This window comes from Phalacrocorax aristotelis, chromosome 3 (genome assembly GCF_949628215.1).
Source record: "Phalacrocorax aristotelis chromosome 3, bGulAri2.1, whole genome shotgun sequence".
NCBI classification, from domain to species: domain Eukaryota; kingdom Metazoa; phylum Chordata; class Aves; order Suliformes; family Phalacrocoracidae; genus Phalacrocorax; species Phalacrocorax aristotelis.
In genome coordinates, this window is record NC_134278.1 from 97,738,329 (window position 1) to 97,754,641 (window position 16,313).

A 16,313-nucleotide genomic window follows, 5' to 3' on the forward strand; every position below is an offset into this window, starting at 1 on the left:
TATATCTGAAAAAAAAAAAAAAAAATCAAGTTTCCGTATTGAGGAAAGCTGGTGGTAATGGGGGAATAGGGTGGGTTTTAGTTTGAATTGGATGAAACTGAATTATACTGTGCTGAAAGTCCACCTCCATCTGGAAGCATAGCCTTGGCATACCCTAGTATACATTCACAGTATTCCCCAAGCTCAAAGAAGAGAAACTTACTTTTTCAGCAAAAATATCATTTAACATATAAAAATAGAACATTATGAATTTTAAGTTAATATTGTGCTTGTTATTCTTCCTTCTTCTGCATTCATGGGATTAGTGATGCTTTGTGTGATTTCTCTTCCTTGCTGTCCCATTTCCCCACCCTCCGTTACAGCCATTATGGCAATATTCATACCTCACTGGATAAATGTACTCAAGCTTTTGTTTCAATGTACATTCATCTGCTGATTAAGTAGTTTTCTGGCAGCATTATGACTGGTTAAATATGTATATTTCTAAATCTACTGCAGCAAAATAGAATGCAATTAACAGTACAGAATGACTTTTTGAACATTATCATTGTATATAAACACTAAAGTACAGTTTTGAACGGTCTGAAAAATCCTTAGGAGATGTAAAGGTCTGTTGCTTTGGAGGACTTCTAAAACATTAGACCAAATTCAATACTTGCACTGGCATACAACAATGATCTGGTGGCCTAAAAGCAATAAGCCTGCTTTTCTCTGTTCTGAAAACTGGTGCAACAGGCAATTTATAAATCCCTTTCTTTTGACCGATATTTTTACTGTCTTAATTATGTTTGAACGTAGCGTATGCTTAGTGCATTAAAAAAAAGTAGACAAGCTCTTGAACTGAATTCCTTCCTAATTTGTCACGTGCCTGAGAAATGAAAATGAATGCAAGTACTCAAATTGTTTTGTGCGGTGATGTCCCACTTTGAGATGTTGGGAGAGATCTGAAAGCATCACCTGATACTCCTCACCTCCAAGACCTGTTGAAACAGAGCCCCTCCAACCGTCACCATATCACGAAGCTGTTATACAACGTAAGTCAGATGCGTTCACCTCACTTAGTCTGGACAGTAAAGTCCTTCAGCCTCCATTCCAGAAGTGAAGATGACCTCTTCAGTTATCCAAGTTCATATTCAATTAGTTGTTAAGAATTCCTAATTTAAATACCTCTAGGGAAAACATTACCTCGTTAGAAAAGATACTTAGAGAAGGTAAGTGTAATTCATATTAACAGCAATTTGTAAAAGCTTGGTTTCACTGGAGATTACATCTGTTGTTAAGAAGTGTTAACTTGAATAGGCAGAGACTGTGGTGATTAGGTGTATTATCTAGACCCTGGGGGAGCTACTCTGTGTTGTTATTGTTTGAGGCAAGTTCATGCTGTACTGCTGAATTGGGGTGGAAAAACTTCCAAAAATGAGGCAGTGCTTACACTGTGTCGGAGTTACGACAGTTTCCAGATCACATTTGAAGTGGTTTGTATAAAATGCGATGGGACCATTTGTCAGTCCTCATCTAGGTAGAGGGTTTAGGGGCAATTCAAATGAAAATTGCAAAAGATGGAACATACCTTAAATTAAACTTGGTAGCTTGTAGGATTTTCTATGGTGAGGCACGACAGGGCTTTTCAAAAGCATCTTTTTTTTGCACCTATGCTTGACAGAGTGCATCTTTCAAAACCTGGGAATTTATGTTGATGTAAACCTTTAGGATCTGAGCCAAAGCCAGCTGTCTGTATAGATGCCAGGAAGGCAATCCTGCTGCCATAATGCTTTACCTACCTCCATGTTTCATCTTCTTCCTGGAAACACACACCATAGCAGTTACTGCTGAGTGGACGGATAAACATTGGGAAACTGCTGATCCATAACAGACTGAATGGGGGACTGGTCTGTGGCAGGCTGTAAGTTTGTAAATTTGTTCATCTCTTCCAGGTAGAGATCCTGCCTCCCCACCTGTGCTGCAGGGCTCCACACTACCAAAGAAGTAGTAGCAGGAAAAAAATGACAAGGACGGACTCAGGCTCAGCAAGCCTGTTACGATGAGAAAATTCTTCTTTCTGCCATTGGTCTCTTTTATTTAGGAGGAAAAAACCCACAGAATTAAGCAAAACTTAAGGCTGAAAAGCAGTTATTTCTATCAAAAAGTTTTCCATAGTACCTTATAGAGTTATAGTTCTGATGTGTGGTTCCTTATTTTCATTTGGGACAGCATGGTTCTGTTTGACTGGAGCTCTTGCAGCCCAGGGAGCTGCAACAGACTCCCATGTGCAGCGGGATATAATGTTCAACTGGGAAACTCGCTGCAGGGACGTAGGTGGAAAAGGAATATGAGCCATCTGAAATACAACTTTTATGAGGTGTTACAATAACTTAAATTTTAAAAATCCATTTTGGTTTTGGCATAATCATTTTTCACCTCCACACCTTGATGTTTTCCAGTTAAAAAAAAAACCAGCTCTCATCCATGGAAAGTAAACACTTCTAAGTGAAAGTGTTAGTTCAAAAGTTACTTTTCTTGTGAAGTTTCAAAAGAAACTTTCAACCATCCACAGTATTAAAATTTCAAAATTAATTTTTCTCTTAAAATAAATATCCTTTACTATTTGTTAAAAAATAAAAAGGATCAATGTGGGAAACAATGTAGTAACAAAATGAAACTAGTTAAAGAAAACTACTTTCTTATTTTTCTCTTATTTCCCTTGTTGCGTGTATGTTACACTGTGCTATCTCTTATCAACCTGGTCCTGTGCTGTGAAATTAAATCAATAACCACTGTGCCTAAATTGAACTCTGAGGGGTAAAAAAACAACCCACCTCACACTATTATTATTTTTCCTTTCATTTCTTATTTATTTTGCCTTGTCTTTGTGTAGTAATCCAAGCTTGTTCTGAATGAGCACCATTGGGTATAACACACTATCACATAAATTATGTGATGCTGTACAGCTGCTTTGCACTCGGAAGATATTGTTGAAAAAGTTGAAACAATTTTCAGGTGATTGAAAATCTGCATCTTTTTTCATGGTAATATGATTTGCTGTGAGGAAAAAAGGTGTGGTTGTGGTGAAGTTTAAGAAAAACACAACAGAATTTCCTTAATTGTATCCTCACCTTATTTTCCAGCATATGGGCAATTGTACAAATTTGAAAAGAACAAGAAATATGGAGGCTGAGGTCATTCGGACAGCCAGTGGCATCACAAGTGAGGTCTAAGGTGAGCAAGCTCTCTGGTGAATGCACCGGTTTTGCTGATAGATTGATTACGTGCAGCTGGAGTTTGCAGAGGGGTTTTCTATGCCCTGGGTCTGAAGTCCCCATTTCAGTGCCAGTCTCAGCAGGCATGAATGCCCAGAGGCTGGATGTGTCCTGGCTGTGGTATGTTCTGCATGTGCCAACTGGCCTGCTCTGCAGTCATGTTGTCCTCTTTTGCTACCATGAGGGTTTTTCTGTCACAAAAACTTGAGGCTTTCTTTGACAAAAATTAAGTTGGACAGAAACACATGTTAAATAAAACAAAAGTATGAAAAAACCTCATAAGATACTGTGTCTGCTGTATATCATGTTCCAAAACATTAAAGACTCCACAGGAACAGGAGTTCACAGCACACATGGTGGTGTTCTGGGTTTTGCTGGTTTTTTTGTGGTCTTTTGTTATTTTTTCTGTTGGAAGTTACTCTGAAACTGAGCAAAATGAATTATTAAGCAATCTTGAGTAACTGCTGTTCATACACTGAATTTATAGACTATTTTGATAATTGTATTTGCTTACATTATTTATTAACATAGTTAATAAGCTAATAATAATAAAAACATTTATGACTATGCATTTACACTGTGCAGAAGCTGAGTTTTTTTCTTTTTTTCCCCTCCTCACCCTTTTACTTGTATTCCTGACCTGTACTTTATTCCCATGACGTTTTGGTTTTCAAACACTGAAGAAAGAGCCTGCTTGAAGGGATAGTGCTGTCCTTTACCTAGCTGCCTTAGCCTAGGATCACGTTGCAGGTGGGCCACAGCTGCAGGCAGCCAGCACTCACTGAGCAGGCTTCAATGTGCTAGTGCACGTCGTATGGGCCTGTCCTGCTCGTGCACCAATGCTTCTCTCTGGATCCTGTTCCTTGTTCTAGGCGTCGGCACCTGTATATCAGGGCATTTTCAGTATTGATGCTGCAGTCCCTCAGTCCAACTAGTGCATGGGGGGTGTGGAGGGAATTAAATAATTGCATGTCAGCAGGTAAGGTTCCTGTCTTGCTTTCAGTGAAGTGAGTTCCTGCTGTGTCTATCCAACACGATACCTTTTGGGGTTGTCATTTATTGCTAGTTGGTAAGAATAACAAAATATAAACTGTAGCAATGTCTGCCTTCCTGAATCTAGTTGTTCCTAGACCTGTGTTTATGCCCAGGATGTCAGGCATGGGATGCCCTATTAGCCAGGGTGTTAGAAGTGTACTTTGCCCAACCTTGTGTTACCCTTTCAGCATACCCTGAAACACAAAATAGGCTAAAACGTGCAAAACATTTAACCTGGGTAGCTAGGTTGATGACTGGCTGTGTTTGCAGTTACACTGATGCATCCATAGCACCCTGAAGTATGGTGAAAAACAGCAGGGAAGGATAGGGGATAAATACGTCAGTAGCAGCAGAAACAGGACACGTCTACAGCCTTCCTCAATAAGTTGTCTCAACTCCAATTTGAGTTTTAGTTTGACTTAGTGACTTTTGACTTACGTTGGAGTAAAAGTTAAGCTTTTTGAAAATCTCCAAGGACAGAGATCCCCCAGCCTCTCAGGTCACTTGCTCCAGTGGTGGACCAGCTTTACAGTGAAGAAATTTTTTCTTTGCATCCACTTATAATTGGCCTTGCTGCAATGCAGTCATTACCTCTCATCCTTTCAGTGTGAGGTACTGAGAAGTCTGGATCTCTTATCTACAACACCCTAAAGGTAGCTGAAGAGAGCAATTAGCTTCCTCCCAGCCTTCACTTCTCCAGGCTATAAAACCCAGCTCCTCCCATGTCATATTCACATTTAGTACACATGCTTTCAGATATGGAATAATTATTTTCACATAGTGTCTCGCTTTAAATAATTGGTGAGCACTTAAAATGCTTTTTTTTAAACTGGATTTGATCATATCCTTGAGTCCTTTTGCTCCTGAGGCCAAAGAATGTCCTCAGCCAGTCAAGTCTATCCTTGTGGCTCTCTGTCTAAGCAAACCTGAACTGTAACCAGCAGAAGGAATGAAAAGGCCATTTTCTGTGATTACCCGTGTCCTCCTGCTGAGTCTAAGCTCAGAGAGGCTGAGGTTAATGGGCAGAAGTCAAAGGCTCCAAGAGCTTCCTTTTTCTCCCCTTCTTTTCCACGTTTCTACAGGCTTTCAAATAAGACCATTGCTGCCAGCCCTGCCCAGGAGGACTGCTGCCTGGCTGTGAAGAGCTAGGAGCTTTGCTAATGCATCTGCTGCTTCTCGAGGAACCTGACCTCAGGCCTTGGAGGATGCTCTCCTGGTGAGTCAGTGGACTGATTTTAGCCATCCTGCCCTCCTCCTGCTCTGGGTGGATGTTGGCTACAGACATATCAAGCACTGCTCCCAGCTTCCTTTTCTCCTTGCCATAACAAGGTAGGATTTCACCTTTTCCTTTAGATAATAAAGGTACTTAGAGATCTTTTTAAAGCTGATACCTTTATGCATTATTTTTCAAAACTGGCAGCCTTATATAGGGACTCGGCTCAAGTCACTTGCCCAATCTTAAAGTCTGAGTAAAGATGGGTATTTTTTTTTCCATGTTACTGCTGTTCTGTGTGATATTGATGGATGCTGTGAGTTGTGCACATGGCTGAACTTCATGGGTGTTCTTTCTGTCGTTTCTTTAGGCAAAGTGAAAAGAAACTGTAAGGCAATGTAGACAGTGAGAGCTGAAAGAGAAGCTTGCTGTAACAAGACAGTAATTAGTAGTTAGCCTGGCAACCTTTAGCAAAAATGGAATCTTTATGGCCCAGTGGTATTTTTAGTGACTTAGTACAAACACAAAAGCTAGATCACAGACTTGATACTCCTGTGTGGGCTTCAGGGGCAAAAAGCAGTCAGGAAGTCGAGGGAGGCAGCAGACTGAGACAAGGTTGGGAGAGCTTAGCTTTAAGAGGAAGCAGGGGCAGCATACCTCCAGGCATTTGGACTCAATAGAAGCAGATCTGAAAACTGCAGTCAGACACCTTGCTTCTGTATTTGTCTCTCAGACAACATGATTTTGTGTACTCTGTTTATAAATAAACATGGTTGTACCAGAGGAATGCTGAACTTTCTGAATTTCTTAATAGAGTATTCTGGCAATGCATGTAATAGTTGCTGTATTTTTCAGACTGAGCCCAACACATCTGTCGTTCTACAATAATCTTGCAACTTCCCCGCAAACTGAGCCAAAACTTTACCCCAAGTCTCATTGTGACCTTATAAGAGCCTGGACAACAGAACTGATTGCTGCTTTGTATGGAAAGGCTGTCGACAGTGGGGCCACAAAGCGCCGAATGCCTCATAGTGGGGCTCCTGCTGGTCCCCAGGATGGATAAGCACACCTAGAGAGAAAACCCATGCCCTGGTGCTTCATGGCCATCCAGCATGCTGATCAAAGTGGTCAAGTGAGGAGATTTCCAGGGCTTGATTTCTGCTCATAATGAAGTTGTGAGGTGAATCTGGGCTCGAGGTCTGGCCATAGTGTGTATCCCAAAGTACTCAGGTTTTGTGTAAAAATTCCCAGCTTTAGGCGTGAAATCAAGTATTTTCCTATTGATTTTTCCAATACAAATGTATTTATTTCCACTTTTGTCCACTTCCAAAACTTGTCTCTTCATTTGTCTATTGTCTTTGATCTGGAGTGTGCATAGTGCCTCTTCTGTGCTTTTCCTGTTCTCTTTCTTTCAAGAGGCATTCTGGCTTTTATTGTGTTCACATCAAAGTCTTAGAAGTGTTTTCTCAGTGAGAATTACAGGTCATCAGGACAGCAGTAACTGGTCTAAGTATGCTATTATTTATTATTTATATCTTGTACGGGAGTATAGCACGTACTCTGAGTCTGGTCTGTAGTACAGTGAAATCAATAGGAAATGATCCTTAATTAATTGGGCTTCTGTTCCTAAAGTAATTCAGCACTTCCACTGAGAATTAACTCATCAGCTTCTCTTGCTAAGTAAACATCACAATAAATAATATAAACTGTTGCTTTCAGAATGTTTTGTTTTCCTGCAACTCAAAAGGAGCTTTTGTTTAAAGTTTAAAATTTTTATGGAGCTATGCCTCTGGGCATTTTAGATATAAGATGAATAAAAAATGATCTAGGGTTTTATTTAGAAAACCATTCCTGTGCATATATGGGCTTGTCATTTTGAAATGAAATTTTCATACAAACTTTCAGCCCAAGGGACCAAGTGGGATCTTCAGATTTAAGAATTTATAAGTGTTCTGCCACTCAATGGATCCCTGAGCAGTATGTCCACAGCAAAACCTATCCTTGTCTAACACCCCTGAGCTCTTTGAGTTTTTCATATTTACTGGGAGTTAGCACAATGTGTCTTTACATGTCTATATTTCTGCAGTACGCAATTAATCCAACAAAACTAGGCAACTTCACAGACCACTAAAAGCTACTAATTAATTCTAACTTCAAACATCCATAAAGACACACTCCATCGGATCATGATGAAGCTTACAGCTAGGGTTGTTATTTGTCAGAGGAAAAACAGCTTCCAAATTGTCAGGTCTCTCCAACAACATGGTTCCTTCTGAAGTTGTCAGTACTGTGCTCTTTTCAGACTGCCAGGCAGGAGTGAATGAGCTGGCTTGTATACAATGAAACCAGCCCCAGCTTCATATTTGCAACCCAGCCTTTGAAAGCCAGCGTGGTTGTGTAAGGATCTGTGCTCAAAGAGTATCTGAGATGCAGTTTCCTTTCACCTACCTACTTTGTCCCCTTCCTCCTGGTCCTGGTTTTTCATTTGTGACAGCTTGCTTAGGTTGTGTGGGATGCCGGAGGCGGGGGAAGAGGCCCTGAGCGAAATCCCAGTGCTAACTTTGCACATCGGCTGCCACCCCATGAGCACCATCTAGCTGACTCCTAGTGCAGCAGCATGGGAGGCTGAGCAGGTGCAGCCACTGAAATTCAATGAAACAAGCTTTCCATGCTACAGCTTGGTGATGTAAGCTGTAAAAATAGTGTGAAGCACCTGGGAGCCTGATAGCCATATATACTGCTTGCCACAAACACACATCTGGTTGTCTCACGGTGCAGTGACGTGGCAAAAGTATCTTATGCTATGGGGTGTCTGGACAAAGCAAGTTTCACAGTCTGAGGATCAGGGTTTTTCACCTTTTGTACTGTATAAATATCAAGAGTATTGCATCCCATTTATTTTCAGCTGATCAATTCTCTGTAAAGACAGCACTGTGCTGAGGGAGAAGCACTGAACTGGAGCTTGAAAACCTCCTTTTGCCTGAATACACTGTGTGATTCCTCATCTGAGAAACAGGATTGAGAACTTATTTATATAATTTTTCTTCAAAAGCATTCTGTAAAGATGACTTAATTACTTTTTGCATGGTAATTTGAAAATGAAAAATTGTGTCATGTGCAGAATTAGGATGGGTTTTTACTCCCTTTTGAAGGAGAACTATAGTTCCCTGGGTTGGTTTTTTGGGGGGTCTGGTTAGTTTTTTGGCCGTTTTTTTTTTTTTCTGTTGTTCTTAGTGATTTATTTTTTCAATCCTGATGTAAAAAACCTCACTGAAGAACTTCCCTGGAATGATGACAGCTTACCATTATATAAGCACTGCTTGTTAGTGTTAGCATTGCACTGATACATAGTGGGGATGATTTGCATTGTAGAAATGGAGAGATCAGGGATCCACTGCACTAAGCACAACTGTGAAATATGAAATTGTATCTTCCTTATGTCTTCCAGTTAAGTAGGCATCTGTTCATCCTTTTCTTTATATCCATAGCTCATGGGTTTATGTTTTGTCAGGTAAAGACAAAATACTGGCTTTCATTACATGTGTTCCACTTCAGTGCAGAATGGTGTTGTGAGGAAAGACGCTGGAATTGGGGGAACATTGCGAGGTGTGGAAGGATTGTATTTGCTATTTAGTATATGAAGAGCAGCTTCCCGTCTGACTGCTATTCATCTATACTGGAAAAATTCGAACGACATTATGTATCTCCCTATGAAAGCTCACATTTCAAATGAACAAAAAATGTTGGGCAGTGTAGCAGACACCTAGTCATGTGAATGTTTGGTGCATAAAATTCAAGAGTTACTTATATGACCTACATTGATGGGCTCTGTGCACAGTGCAGCTTGAAAATGTTTTGGTTATTAAACCCGGAAGGAGCTGGAGCCACCTGAAAAAGTACACAGTATGGGCTTATATATCCCTCAGGTGCACAAATGTCAATCTCCAAAGCTGGTTTGGAGCTGAGTGTGAGGAGATAGTGATCTACCACACCTCCAGCAGCTACATTCAAGGCTGTGTATTTCTTAGGCTGCCTCAGTGTTTTTGAAGGAAGGGTCATAAAATATCTCAGAAAAATTGATAGCTTTTTAAATGATGAGACCAGCTTTCACTTGATAGGGGAGCATGGGTGTGCCTTCCACAGCGCAGTGAAAGGTGCTTTGTGCACAAAGTTGGCTGTCCCCACGAGCTGTGCTCTGGGTACTTCTGTTTCAGTTGCTGATCTCTGCATGGTGCTGCTGGTGAATTTATGGCTTGCCCACTGCCTGCAGTGTGCCTAAACTCTTACTGTATTCTCTGCCCTATCAAAATTGATTTGGCTAGTAGTGCTTCATTTGAGGTTTGCTCTAGTTCATGTAGTGGCTCTCTACCAGTTGATTTGAAATGATTTTGGCAGTTGTCTCCTTGCACTGGCCAGTAACACTGAAGCTGTACGAGCTGGGTGTGAGTCAGTAGACTCATCCACTGTGCTGGACTCCAGCAGACTCTTTACGCTGTTATTGTTTAATTTAATCCAAGCAGAGATTCTTCAGAGCTAAGTAGCATGAGGATTGGCAACACCAGCAAGTATATGCAGTTTGTATTACTTCCACTATCCCAACAACATGTTAGCAAAGCTTGCTTCTTGACAACTGGCTAGCTCCTGCCACTACCAAGAACATGATTCTACAACTTGCAGGATAATTACTACAGGGTTGGAAGGCAGACAAGAAATAGGTTGTTGTTTTGGTTTTCTTCTTGTTTGTTTTCTTTTTTTTAAGGTAATAAATGATAATTTATAGATATATTCATTGTGGAATTGATGTCTTGTTTCTTTGAGAAAAATGAATTTTGTTTCTTCCTTTACCATTTTTCCCAAATGCCTAGTTTAAAAATGAATTCCTTCATCTCCAGCCATCCCTTAAGGTTTTAAACAGGGTTGGTTTAAGCATAAAAATTGTGTGAAAGCCTGCAGGTGATCCTCATGTCGAAAGACTGAGGTGATTTTTATTTTCTGGAATGCACTCGCCAAACACCTCACCTGCAGTGTTGAATTTTTCCACGCAGGGGAAAGAAGCAATGGTCTATCATAAATTGTTCTGCCCTCAGTGTCCTGAAACAAACAAGAAGTCATACACACTCAGGTACTGGTGTACCTAAAGACGTAAACAAATGCCTACATGCTTAAGACAACAGTTACTCTGACTTAATTTTCATGTGTGTTGATCTGGGAGTTAGCATAGGCGTCTTTTCCCAATCCCCCTATCCTTACATGACGTTACGTCTATACTATAAAGAAGGGTTCCTGTGCTGGTAAAGGGCTAGTGCAGGTGTTTCTCTCCCTGTTTATATCTCACACTCCCAGTCTGGCCTTTGGCCAATCTCATGTTTTCTTCTGACTCCATGCTTAATTAACAATATATTGGTAATGCTGTCTCTCTTTTTCCCTTGGCTTTTATGAGGAGAAAGTTATTGATATTTGTAAGGTGGTCAAATACAATGACTGGGACATATATATTCTTTGCTCCTAGGGGAGCAGTCACTTAAGTGCACACAGGGCACAAAGACTTGGTAAAATATGAAACCTCTGTGAATTTTTTCCTTTTAATTGTATTCCATATTGTATTTTTGAGTACCTCCTCATAGAAAGGTGCATAATCTTTAATGAATACAAGACTACAAGGTCTCCTTTGGATTTAAATTCTGGTATTTGCATAAATTTAGCTCCATAAAATTATTTTATTGGTAAATCAAAATGCACACACAGATGTACCTTTCAGAGCTTAATTCTGTAAACAAGGCATCATATTCTGCTCTTAGGGAAGCTGGCATAACTCTACAGTAACTTCAATAGGTTTACTTGAGATTTATATTTGGCTAACTGAGAGCAGCATTTGGCCTCTTTAGAGGCTTCTCTCCAGAGTGAGAAGCATGGAATTAGTCACCTGTCCAGCAAGCACAGCCTACTCAGAAAATTTACAACTGAGTAAAAGTTTTGTGCCAATCTATTTTTAGTCTGTTTTAACATCCACATTTTTCAACCCTATCTCAATCTTTTGTTAGTTAAATAAGATTTTTTTTTTCTTGCTTGCACTTCAGGGAGCTCATAGAGTCTTGCTTTTTCCAGGTCCAAAGTCTTAGTGCTATTTTTATGTGGACAAAGCACCATCAATTTAGTTTACTAAGAGGTTATGTACAGACAGAGCAACAGCCTAATTAGGGTCTCAAGGGCTTTGAAATATTAAGCTTGATTTCTGTTGCAAGTTATTTCTGTTACCTACTTTTCTGATGAAAACATGCTCAGTAAAAGGAATACTTTATAAATGGCTTCACTGCTTTAAGACGACTACAAAAATTCCCAGCTGATAAACAGTGTGTTGTGACTGCCAGGCAACTGCAAGTGAGTGTATATATACATATCCTATATTACTCTAATCTTAATACACGATGAGTAGTTATTTTCCTTTGTGCATTGCAGAGAGATTTCTGTTGTTCAAGCAGCAGCATGCAGTCAAATGCCACAGTCTGGAGGTAAGTTACCTACCACTCTTTAATTATTTGGTAGTTCCGGCTGTCCAACATTATCTGACCTCCCATTTTTCTCCCAACAACACATGCTGGGAATTACATTTTTAATGTCTTTCAGCCTCTGAAACAAATATTCTGATGGGGCTCAAAATTTTAAATTCCAAATAATATATATAGGCTAAAGGTAAAATAATAAAATAAAGCTACTTTGAAAACTCCAAGATGAAATCCTTTGAGCATTTTGTTAAAACATAAAGTGGCTACTACAGGCTAATGAAAACGTGCTTTAAATGCCTGCTAAGAATCCTAGGTGGAACAAGCATAATGGTCTCATCTTCTGAAATATAATGTTGATATAGAACTATTACAAATACAGTACATTACCACAACCAGAACTAATGGTGACCTTTGTTTTAAGCAACACTTGCTGAATTTGAAATAACATTTATCTCTGGAAATAGATTACATTTTACCAGGGAGGAAGGATCTTCAGGCAGAAGGTGTTTGCCAACCTTCACCACACCAGGACAGGTTGTAGAAAAGGCAACAGATCCTGAGAGTTAAGCCAGGATCATACCTGAGACAGCTGTTCACTCATGATTTTGTTAGTCTTTTTCATATATTAGGCATTATAAAAGAAGTTTAAAAAACCCAAAAACAAACAAAAAAACCCACACCAAACCATAATCAGGCACTCCCTGAGTTGATGTCTTTGACACATTTTGTATTCAATGTTCTTATTCTCAATCTTTGTATGAAACCAGGTGGAGTGGTTTGAACCTGTGTTCAGAGTTAGCCTCAAGCATTTCCCATCCAGAACACTGGGAGTACACGCCGGAGCATGTTGGTACTAAAAACGGTTTCTCAATGGATTTTGCATTTTTTTGTTTTTTGTTTTTTTTTTTCCTTTGACTATGACACCACTGGTTGGGCACCTCTAGGAAAGTGCAGCACAGTGAGAGCTCTGGGGTCTGCTGGGGTCTCACAGCAAGTCAGCAAGTCAGAGATCAGTGCTGAGACAAAGATCTCAAGTCTGCCTCTCTCCTGCAATATACAGTGGTCCCTGCCTGTCCCTAGTTAAACCAAGGAGAAATTGTTGAAGATGAACACTTCAGCACACCACCTGTGTTGTCTCCGAGTACGCTTCTCTTACCAATGCTTCCAGCTGTCTCGGTCTGCAGGCTCCTCGCTTGCCTTAGTCCCACAGCTCTTACCTGGCGTCAAAACTGAATGGCAGACACTCTCTTATTTCTTATTTATGCAGGGTCTGACTCCTTCCCTGTGTTAATTAACCTGTGGCATGAGCACAAGTCCATGGCAGGGGAAGACTGCTGTGTTGGAGGCTGGCTGAAGTCTGAAAGGGCCACACAGCTGTGACCTGAGAACAGAGTGCTAAATGCTGTGCTGGGATTAGGCTAGGTTTCTTGAGGGATAATATACTTTGGTCACCATTAGCATCCTGCACACGTTTTAAAAAAAGAAAAGGGTTGGGGGAGGGAGAAAAAAAGAAGGAATGTTTCACTGCTACATTTAAGCTGTGGTATGATGGCTCAGCTTTCAATCTCTTCTGTGATAATAACCTCAGAAAGAGAGAAAAACACTGTAAAAATGAATTGGACAGAGTGTGCGTATCGCTTGTTACACAAAGGGCTATTATTTCTCACTGCATGTGTACTTACCATTAGAAAAGTTTTAAGGATAATATAAAAAATGAGATGACAGCTGCCAAAGGCATTTTAAGATTAACTAGCATAATTGCACTTCCAGATGGAGGGAAGTTCAGAATCAACTTGCTATTTTCTGACCTTAGGGTGGTGAAGGTGATGTGTTTAGTCTCTGGAAGAAGCATTTACTTCTGTAACTGTACCTTTATTCCTTCTCCACTTGCCAGTTTACTGCCGCAGCAGTGGCATTGGCATGGCATCTGGAGGGAGCTGTTTGTCTGTTTTGTGAAGATAAGGTTGCATCGTGTAGGATGCTGAGCGCAAGGGCAGGGGAATTGAGGCAAGGGAATGGGGCATCAGGCAGCAGGTACTAATAAAGTGAGATGAGCACAAGCACCTGCTTCTCAAATGAATCCTTATGTTTGCAAACTGATTAAAAGCTGAGCTGTTTTCTTTATTGAGGTGAGGAACAGGGCAAAGTGGGACTCCACTAAAGGCGATAAGGAGAAGTGCCTTTTTAGATAGCTAGGAGTTTAGATGTGATTATTCTTTTGGGAGAAGCTTTTTTGGTCATTGTGGAAAGGTGAAAGATGATTCTCAAAAATCCCTGTGTTTCCTGTTTTTCCTTTCAGATAAAAAGCTCCTCTTCATTTCCCATGTGCCCCCTTGACATATAATTATACTGCTTGCTTGCAAGTAGCCTGCTTTTAGGGACACCATACACCAGACTCTTTGATCAGTACTGTGTGATCAACTCAAAAATTCAATTTATTCATTGCCACTTAGCATCAGATACTAAGTCATTCTACAGAAGCAGTTATGCAGACCTTCCCTCTGTTGTTCCATGATCATGTCAAAATCTGTGAGAGCAGAGCACAGACGAAGCAGTGCCTCAATGTCCTTCATGCATTTATTTCACCCTGCCTTTTGTCTTCCAAGGAGTACAATACTAGCTGCTGTCTTGCAGTCGTTCGCCAGCACCATGCGTCAGGCACCATGGGTGAACAGGTGGAGGCAGAGGGAGCAGCATGAGCCCAGGGCTACTTGTACAGCTGCAAGGGTTGGGCTGTGCCACCAATCACGCAAGGGCGGTGCTTCCCTCAAGATGAGTTCTCAGTGCGGAGCGTGAGCTCACCTCAGAGATGCCATGGCCCCTCCTTTTAGGTCAGGGCTGCAGCAATCCCTGGCTGTTGCATTTGAAGATAAACCAGTATTTACCTCCCCATTACGGTGCACTCTGACTGAGACCAAGATCTCTTCTGCAGTTATAGGTTTTCAAAGAAGTATAATTTGTGGAAATCCTGTTGCATTTTTAAAAGTTATAATTGCCATATATCAGTGCCCCAGTGCTCTGCAAATATAATTAGTTAGGATTTAAAGCATTTTGCACTCATTAGGCCTGTACCTCTGGCAATCAGAGAAATACTGTCGAGAATATACATTCATGTAAGTGGCTCCTAAATGGTATACATTTGCCATCAGTAAGAGTATTGTGGAAACTGCTCTGCTGACAAGACTTCCTGGTTTGTTCTCTGTATCTCCTGGTCAAAAGGGAGTGTGTCAGAGCAGAAACATAAAGATCTAATTAGGCTACAATAATTAATGATCAAAAATAAAAGATTCTCTAGTACAGCATTGGAAAAAATACACATTTCAAGAACGAAGCCAACCCCTCTGTCCTTCAATTTTTTAAGTATTTGTTTTGTTTTTAAAGTATTATGACTGATTATATAGTGTTAAGCAATGCTAAAAGCAAAAGGCTTTGAAACAATGCAGGAACACTGAGTTTCCTGCAGTTGTTGCAGGATATTAGGCCAAAGAAGCATAATGGTAGTCCTTTGAAGGGGTATACATTTATAAATATTACCTTTTTGAATAATATTCCTGATAAAATTTTAAAGTCTATTGATCATTCTTTTAGACTTTGTATGAGCATCAATAAGATGCAATCATGTTTTGTTCTAATACTTAGATACCTTGAATATTAAAACAGGTAACAAAAACAAACATTATGAAGGTATAATTTTGAGCTGATATTCAGATCTTCCACTACATCATTTTATTCTAAGTTGCATGATCTTTTTGCAACCTTGAATTGCAAGGTTTTTGATGAAAGGAGCACAGACACACTTGGATTGAAAGTTGAACTACAAAATTTTGGTGTGAGGTAGGTTCCAGCATCACCTCTGGCTGCTGTGAAGCGTGCCACTCTTAAGGACATTTTTGTGTGATTCTGTAAGAAACTTACCAGTATTAGGTGATGTGGTCATCTGAAGGATATTGCATAAAACAGTGACAATGGAAATTGTCCATTTAAGAAAAAAAACTTTGCACTATTCTTCCTGTGCTATATTCTGATTTTGATTTTACGATGCAGATGCATATCTCTGTAGTTACGCTGTGGAGATATTTAATCACAAATGACAATGTTATTATCAAAGATTGAAGAGGTTTCTAAACCCTTTATAAACCACCTTTGAAAAAAGGCATCAATGAATTTTACGAATAGCACATCTGTGAATCTATAACACACTTCTAAAAATTACAACACCAATATAGTGTTGGTATCTTTTAAAAACGCATAAGAGAAATCTGAAGGCTATTTTAACGTAATTTTATTCTTCAATTAAAATATTTG

At 40.0% G+C, this 16,313-nt stretch overlaps 1 long non-coding RNA gene across 1 annotated transcript; it reads left to right on the top strand.

Moving 5' to 3' along the window:
* The first annotated feature begins 840 nt into the window (after positions 1-840).
* LOC142055806 (uncharacterized) lies at positions 841-12,326 on the top strand. The gene is made up of 4 exons (XR_012660060.1): positions 841-1,034; positions 1,935-3,216; positions 5,375-5,508; positions 11,962-12,326. It is a non-coding gene; the product is annotated as an uncharacterized LOC142055806 (long non-coding RNA).
* The last annotated feature ends 3,987 nt before the right edge of the window (positions 12,327-16,313 follow it).